The following is a 9226-nucleotide window of genomic DNA, read 5'->3' as shown; positions in this document are numbered from 1 at the left end:
TGTAGATATGAACATAAACACAAATAAAACACAGTTTCCTGCAAAATCCCTGACTGCTCACCTCTTTTGACCACAGTGATATATCCCAGTGATATATATACTGAATCTTCTAGAAACTAAACCCTAGAGATTTTCTATGGGGGTGTCATATCATAGAAGTAGAAACGGACGGTTGATCCCTGAACGTGCAGATACTGGCTTGAAAATGAAGAAGACACATTTTACAAAGAACAATGTTAAAGGAACGTTCTTCAGACAGATAAACAGTGTAATATATGAGAAACAAGCTGTCTTACTTTCATCTGGTCAACTTGCTGAGGTTCTGCATTGTGTGTGAAGTTTCATGATGTCAGAGCAACACACAGATTTAGAGTTTCAAAAATATCAATGTGGAATGACATCATCTTGTTCAATTACCTGTTTTTAAATCTGCCATCTTTTACAGAATCGTCTGAATGTTTTACTGCTTGAAGATGTTTTTGGTAAAAAACTGATGTTAGGGTGAGCGCTTGTGTTTGGTGTACACACACACACACACACACACACATACAGAGAGAGAGAGAGAGAGATAACTCTGTTGAAGTAACAGAGTTATCTATTAACAGAAGTAATATTAAAAATATGCATTTGCAGAAAAATAATATATTTCAGAAATGTAAAAAAAAAAGAAATACAACTGTACAGTTGTAAGTGTCTTGTATTAATCTCAGTGTGTCATGAGTTCATTGATATTCCTGCTTCTCCAGGTCCTCCATAAACACCCTCAGCTGCTCTGCCTCTAAGAATGGGACTAGATGATAAAGCACACACATGCTGAGTGTGTGTGAGTGGAGTGTTTAAGTTTGGTGTATGTGAGGGCGATGTGAGCAGCATGCAGGTGCAGGTGCACACACACACACACACACACACACACAAACAAACACATACACACACACACACACACACACACGCATACACTAGGGTGACCATTTCCATAACACCAAAAAGTAGGACATTATGCGGCATATCAATAAATTACTATGGTGTACATAGGACTCTGGTATACTCTCATTTACAATACAATTTTGTGTGGTTTAACTATTACGGATGGGCCATCTCTAGGCTTTTACCCCGAAATCGTACTGTTCTACTCTAGAAGCCACTGTTCTCACCCAATTTGGCCCACCATCAAATGCTTGACCTCTTTGGAAAGCTGAGACACAGTAGTTTCAGTAGAGACCATCAGAATAACTGATGTACTGACACAGGGCTACAGAGGCTAGAATATAGTTTTTTCTTCCTGCCGGATTGCAAGCATCTCTGAACTGACCACAATTCAGCCCTCTAGGTCACTTGAATGGACTTAGAAACACAACTGAGCCCTAGCACCAGATCTTGTAAAGCTTTGTGCAAAAGTAGATCAATATAGAATGAAAAATTTGTACTTTAGACCATTATTTACCAAGGTATGCCCATGCGTTTTGTAAAATACCCTATGTAAACTCCCCATAGGACTTTTGTTTACCCAAAATGCATACTGCCAATAAAAGCCTTACTGTGTAGCAACCTCTCTAGAAGCATAATCTTGGTCTCAAATGAAAGGTAACACTCTGAGGTTTCTTGTAGACTATTTGGATTGTATGTCAGGTGTAAGACACATTATGATCAATCTGACAATGTAAAGCACTATACAGACTGTACATAAAAAATGGTCATTTTTGGATTCCCAATAGTCCAAGCTTTCACATGGTGTATAATATTACTATGCTACATAGCAATATGGTGCATACAATTGATTTTGAATGTTGGGGGGAGGTGGGGATGGGGGTGGTGTCCATTAAAGTTTAGTTGTTAGACTAGATATGTTACTGCATTGGACATTGTGCTGCGTCCCAGCAAAGATTCTAGAACTCCGCTCTTCAAGCCTGTCTCAAAAAGCAGGACAAATACACGTCCTGCTTGATGTTGTGCAGGAAGCAGGACAGGGCAATGAAAAATCAGGACTGTCCTTCCTAAAGCAGGACGTCTGGCCACCCTAACATACACACACACTCACACACACTCAGAGCAAGAAGGAGAAGGTCCCTTTTTATCCCATTTTGTTGCTCTACACAACTCTCCAGTTGTAGTCTTTTCCTCTGCGGCCTCTAGTTGAATTGACCAGTGAAATAAAGGCTTTAGTGCTGTATACTTACTTAATAAGGAACCCATTTATCAAACCTTGCATGAAACAAACTACAAGGGTCAGGATTCATTTGAATCCACCCCTTAGTCCATCTTGTCCTAATATGTGTGTGTGTGTATGTGTGTGTTTGTGTGTGTGTGTGTGTGTGTGTGTGTTTGTAAAATCCAAACAGCATGGGGAAAGCCAGGCTGATGAATGAAGCGCACAGTCAAAGATCAGGTATAACACATGCACTGAGGAATTCCCAAACACACACACACACACACACACACACACACAAACACACACACACACACACACACACACACACTTTCTCTCTTGCTCCTGCCCTCTCTTTCCATCACAGAAACTCACACATTTACACCTTTGATATATGGAGCCTTAACGGTGATATGTTAAGTACTATTGGTCTCCATCACACATTCTCCCTAAACTGAACAGTCTGTGTGTGTGTGTGTGTGTGTGTGTGTGTTTGTGTTTGCACGTCCACATGTGTGTGTGTGTGTGTGAGTGTCAGTGTCAATGTGAATAAGTGAAAGAGAGGGAGAAAGGGAGAGAGAAAGAACAAGCAAGACAGACACACACACACACACGCACACAAACCTTTTAACCTTGGAGACCACTCAGTCTGTGTTTTCTTAAACATACAGTGTCCCCAAAAAGTGCAATGCGTTTGCCTCGTGTCCAAAAGTTCAGCCATTTGGCTGCGTTTCTGTTTGTTTGAGTACCCTACATCCTGTTCTCATCCACAGAGCAGCAAGCCATCTCAGCTCAGTTGTCTGTCTGTTACACACATACACACACACACACACACACACACACACACACACACACACACACACACACACAAACATAGAAGAATCAAGTCCTTTTTACACTGAGTAATGTGCCGCCTTTTTGTGCACCTTTCTGGCGGAACGCTGAGGCGGAATGGCGGGTTGATGTGGCCCATTTTAGGGAAAATCTCTGTGTGTAGTTACTCGTAGCTATTGCGCCGCCAATAATCCCCCCACCCTCCGAAATTTTGCCCGCTGGGAAATGGCAAATGCCCCGTCTGTCACTGCAGCCGGGTCTGCACCCGTCGTCCATGTCTGTGTGTTGTGCGGTGTGGGTTCAAACCCAGTTGACATTGTTCATGGTTTTTCAGTACCTGTTTATTGTAATTTAAACTCTCCTTTAACAACATACTCTAAAGCAGCCATTCAAAATTATATATAGTATAGGCCTACCGAAGCAAGGCTATATCTCTCCATTTCCTAGTCCCCAAGTTAGCATGAACTTATGAGTATTGTTTTTAGACACGAATGTGGCATGAAGATGTCTCCTCTTCCCGTGAATGTTGCACGATCTCTATCTAAAAACGGCTATAGAGGAACATACACATATACACAAAAACACACACACACAGACACATAGAAAAACACATAAATACAAACACACACACACACACACACACAGAAACATAGAAGCACTTTGGGCTCTATCTTGCACGCCAGCGCAATTGACTTTGTATACTCGCGCTTTTGTCTTTCCTATTTTGCAGTCAGCGCATACTGGAATTTTCCCTCCACAGGTACATGTGCGCACACGGGGGCGTTTCAGCGAAAAGAGGGGGCGTGTTCCGGCGCAAACGGTCCCTGTTGATATTTTGCAGTTTTAGAAAACAATTCCGCCACAGACCAGGAACCTCCTGGTCTAAAGTCAGTGGTGCAAATTCAGATGCTATTTTAAGGGCGCATGCATGGCCACAGGCCTGCAGGAATGAATGCTATGCACACCGATCTACAGACACCCTGTGCACAGATGGAAACATTCACAGCCTTGATAATATTTGTCCGTGTCCGGTTTTGTTCGTGCATTGGTCAACTAAAAATTTAGTAGCCTATATAGTACATCTACATGCAATATCTTTACAACAACAACACCTAATTACGACTTATTAATTTTGACAACTTTATACAGCCCTATAAAGGCTAAAGTTACCTTTAGTGTTGTTCCAATTTACCGTTGTGTATGGCTTTAAACATCGTGTGCGCTTTAACATCAGTATAAGCATTACTCCAGCTGCGCTAAGGTTTTGACAAGCACCACAATTTTGCCTACCTTGTTGTAGCCCATCTGAAATAACTCCAAGCTTTGCTATGTTCCCTCCATCCTTTAGTCAGGGGGCCTATGTGGTTTCTGTGGGATTGAAATGTTAATTTTTGGAGAGTGGTTGGACTGTCTTTAGAGGTCATTGAACATGGAGAAAAATGAATTTTTGTTTACCTGTTTTAACCCTATTTTTGTGAAATTGTATATTTCACTATAATTAACACCATAAATTTCGCCTAAATCACTGGCTATGTTGAATAAAGTTCACAAAACAGTTATTTTCTTATTTTCAACAGTATGATTGTATGTCAGTATTATGATTGTATGTCAAACAATTAGAGATAAGATCAATAACCAATCAGTTTCACCAAATACACATACTCCATTGCTGAAAGATAGCAAAATCACAGAATCACAGATGAGACCTCAAACAACATTTAATTCATTTACATATACACAACATATTAGATCTCACCTCCACAATTTCCTCATCAAAATCTACAACTAGTCTACTAAAACCTATTTGTGCTCACCTTCTTAAGACTGGTCTCCCCTTCCTGGATAATGTTTTGCTCTAGATTATAAATAATTCTATCAGGGCATGTACCGCAGTCGTTTAAGACATCTGTTATTAAGCCCTCCCTCAAAAAACCTAGCCTTGTATCGATAATGGTCCTCCTGGACCACAGCGCTGCCTTTGACACCATAGACCATGACATACTACTTAGGCTTGAAAATTTGATAGGCATCAAAGACTCAGCACTGGCTTGGTTTAGATCATACCTTCCTAACCGTCAACAATTTGTACAGGTCCATAATAAACCATCTACCCAGATTATGGTAAAATATGGAGTGCCTCAAGGCTCAGTACTGGGGCCCCTGTTGTTTAGCAGATGATACATAACTATACCTCTCCATAAAACCTGATGAATTAACCCCGTTAGCCAAACTTGACACATGTATAAGAGATATAAAGACATGGATGACATGATTTTGGTTTATACCAAAATCATGAACGTTTATACGTTACGTTACGTTATAAAACGTTTATATCCATGATGGCCTTGAAGTCTTGAGTTTGTGAATTCGCTTAAATAAGCTTATTATGTGCTTTTAACCAGCAACCATAGACAGTAAAAGAAAGCAGCAAATAGCCTTGGCTACAATTTCTGCAGTTGCTGCGTCCATTCATTGTTATTCTCTCTCCTACAAAAGTTGTGCGTGCATTAAGTTGATGATAACGTGTTTACAAACTCTACTTTACATAAAATATTGTAAATAGCCTACTGTCATGCAGTTAATGGGATACTGTGCAGAGTTGGAAAGTTGGGTCAACTTGGGAACTGTTTCTCGTTGTTGAGCTGCCTGATGGTAAGGTACAGCCTTAGCTTACACCAGTGATTCTTAAACTAGGGGTCGCCAAAAACTTCCGTGGGGTCGCCAATTATTTTCTGTATTCAGTCTGAAATTATTATTAGGTGAAACAAAGGAAAATAATATTGGCCTTTTTCTTATTTACACGCAGTTAAGAGAAGAGAGAGAAATGTTTTCGTCTTTCAACGAGATCTGGTTCAGTCTATGGGCTACTGGTCCGCTAATAGAAACAATGTAACTATCTGCTCCCACTATGCAAACTCAACTTTGTAACGTGACTAATCTGAATCTTTTATTTTTAAATTTAGAGATTCAATTGTCTCTGGGGTGCCAGGCAGTATTTGCTGCCAATTCAAATGTAGTCACAGTTAGAGCGAAACTATCACACAAATCAAACACAAACACGTTTATAAGTTTCAAATCATATATTGTGATAGTTTAAATTAAACCAAAAATATTCATACACAACTTAAATAATCGAGATCCCTCCATACAATCAAAAATAAAATGCTATTTAAACAAAAAGGGAAAGTATGAAAGAGTCTGAGTCACTGAAGGAAAGTGAGTTGTGGAATATGTTCAATTAGTTGTATACTGGTGGAAGGGAAACGTGAACTCGGAGATGAGTGTGGAGTTACCAGTGGGAGACTAGCCAGGGGAACTGCAGAGTAGGCCTACGACTTGAACCAGGGATCTTCGCAACACCTCGACAAGAGAAAAGAAAACATCTTGCCATGCTGCCGATCCATTTCGTTGTGTAAAACACAAAGTAGTTTGAGCCGGTCCTATTTTGTAACTATAATGTAACTATCCAGTGTGAAATCTCTCTTTAAAATGCTCCCGCCATGTCTCACATGCCCTCGGTAACAACTCTCTCCGATAGAGCTTCCTGGTAATTAGCGCTCTCTCCCCGCAGGTTAGGCCAATCAGCCTTTTATCGTCAGCTGACTGCGTGACGTTAACAAGCCCAATTGCGTTTAAGCAACCCGGTTGGATAAGCCTAAAGTAATATATAGGCTACATTTTTATTATAAAGAATATGGAGCGGTCCGCTACAACTTGTTCCCGCTATTTTAAGTAAAACAAAACAAAAGACAGGTAGCCTACTAGCCAAAATGGACAGGTGGCTGCTTAAAAAATGTAACAAAAGCTCATTAGTGCCATCTACCAGTGCGTCTACTCCTCCGTGATCCTCAGATGGGACAAGTCTACAGGCCAGTGAGAATAAAAAAGAACAAACGGTGCGTCGGCTTTATCAGAAAGAATTCACTTGCCAAGTTAAAGATAACCTCGACCACCCACAATGTGTGATTTGCGGCGATGTTCTGGCGAATGAGAGCTTAAAACCTGTCAAAATGAAACGACATCTCAAAATACAGATGTCGGCTCAGCACCGTGGAGGAAAATCTCTGTGTCGCCGTATGCAGCATTAATTAGCAAGAATTAACTTGCTATGTTCACGGAAGCATGCCCACCCTTTCCATTAAAATTGTTAAAGATAGTAAACCAGAAAAGGGAAATAAAAAAAAATATTGTTATTGTTATCGCCATAAATATAATTAATGTAACGTTGTAGGCCTAATGCTGCATCTGTGTATGTGTGTGCGTGCTTGTGTGTGCGCGCTACGCACATAGCGCTCTGATCTGATATGGCGGCAGCCTACACTTGTTTAATCGTGATTGTTTGGTTTTCTCGGTTCTTGTTCATATGGAGTAAATAAAACAAATGACTTTGCTTTCTAGTTTTTGCTTGATTTAGTTGTTAACGTTTGAGGCAGGGCTGTAGTCAAGACCACCTTTGTCGAGTCCAAGACAAGTCCAAGACCAGGACTAGTCGAGACCAAGTCAAGACCGAGTCCAAAGAGGTTAGAGTCCAAGACAAGACCGAGTCCAAAAAGGTTCGAGTCCGAGTCAAGACCGAGTCCAGGATAGGAAAAAAAGTCTTGTGCATGACAGTATCAAGACAATCATTTTGGGTTATTATTATTATTATCTAAAAGCAAAAACAGTGTGAACACACCCAGGATTTGTAAGTGTAGCCATTCCCCTTCTCCAATATTATTATAGGGCTGTCAAACGATTCAAAATATATATTTTGAAATGAATTCATCTCGATTAACCGCAATTATAAAGTTCCTAAAGACTAAAGCTTCAATATAAATCACAAAATTAATGAGTAACCACAAAGGTAAAAGTAAAACACTTTTATATTATTTAAATGATAATACTGACACAGTAATTGTGTTTTAAAGTATTCATTTCTTAAGAAATACTACACATATGATGCTGTTCAACTCATTTGTAAATGGTGCACTGTTACTTTAAGCCCATTGTGGCCACGTTCTCATAATGATCTTTTTTTTACCAGCTCCATTGAAATATAGCCTATAGCTAGTCCACAAGCTCTAATATTGTTTGTACCACATGTATTGTACAATATTAACAATGATAAGCATGATATTAAGTTGGTATAAACAGTTTTCATTCCTTTGGAAATAGAAGCATGTAATGACATGATGCTAGCTAGACATTTTCTGTTTGCAATTAAAAGTGAATGATGAGCCTGAGCCAGTCACCTAGCTATCTGAATGGAATGTGTTTCAATCGGCATAATATGTGCTTCATGTAAACAAATTATTGAAGACTTCAAGACTCACCAGTTCCATTACACAAAGGCAAAGACAACTCTTCATATTTTTGTCCATTTTTCAAATCACAGTGAGTGCAGCCTACATACATGTTTATAACTGGTCAGTAGTGGAAATCGGATAAATCCGCAATCTCCTCTAACCTCGTCTTTGTTGCCTTCCTTTTATAAGTTTCTTATATTAAAAAGGAGATATCAATTATCATCAACAACGACAAGCCAGCTGGAGCCTGCCAATTGTTTTCTCTCCTTCTCGTGTGCGTTCAGACGCGCTCTTAATTAAATGGAGTAGCATACGTTCAAGTTGGATCTTAATGGAGAGGAGCCGAAAAGTATCATCTTTATGTAACTGTTGCAGTTGGTGCATTTTGACATTGTAAACGTTATCTAACAAGAGTGAAAAGCAGTTTGCAGTAAAGCTACTATTTGGCAAAATGTTGGTTCCTCTTTATCTTCAGCTAACTCCACAGACAGTAAAATAAACTCTCAGGCTTGCGGTTTTAGGTTTTGCGGCTTCCGTTACGTGACATCAGCCCCCCACAAAGGTAAACACTATTGAGTTAATATTTTGTAACGCATTATGTATTTCAAAATGAATCGCGGCGATTAACACGTTAATTTTGATGGCCCTAAAGACACCTGGACTCGGTCGAGACCAAAAGCCATATTTGGCAAGACCAGTGGCCGAGACCGAGACAAGACCAAGTCCAAATACTAGCGAGTCCGAGACAAGTCCGAGACCATAGAAAAACGGTCTCGAGTCCAAGACCGGACTCGAGTACTACAGCCCTGGTTTGAGGGGGGTATTTGAGTAAGGACTTAGAATGGGTTTGGGGAAAGTGGGGTCGCCAGACCTCGCCATACTTTTTTGTGGGGTCGCCAGGCAAAAAAGTTTAAGAACCGCTGGCTTACACCTGCAGGAGTGCTTGCTTGGGCGCCTGTGTTGC

General features: G+C 40.2%; 1 long non-coding RNA gene across 1 annotated transcript in view; it reads right to left on the bottom strand.

Annotated features, from left to right (window-relative positions):
* Positions 1 to 979: 979 nt before the first annotated feature.
* LOC121712288 overlaps positions 980 to 9226 on the bottom strand; it is a 15887-nt gene continuing 7640 nt past the window's right edge. The window contains exons 2-3 of the long non-coding RNA XR_006032573.1: positions 1369 to 1373; positions 980 to 1102 (exon numbers count right to left, since the gene is read on the bottom strand). This is a non-coding gene — a long non-coding RNA (uncharacterized LOC121712288). The remainder of the gene's footprint in view (positions 1103 to 1368; positions 1374 to 9226) is intronic.

This window comes from Alosa sapidissima, chromosome 6 (assembly GCF_018492685.1).
Source record: "Alosa sapidissima isolate fAloSap1 chromosome 6, fAloSap1.pri, whole genome shotgun sequence".
NCBI lineage: Eukaryota > Metazoa > Chordata > Actinopteri > Clupeiformes > Clupeidae > Alosa > Alosa sapidissima.
This window is presented reverse-complemented; position numbering and strand designations above follow the sequence as displayed.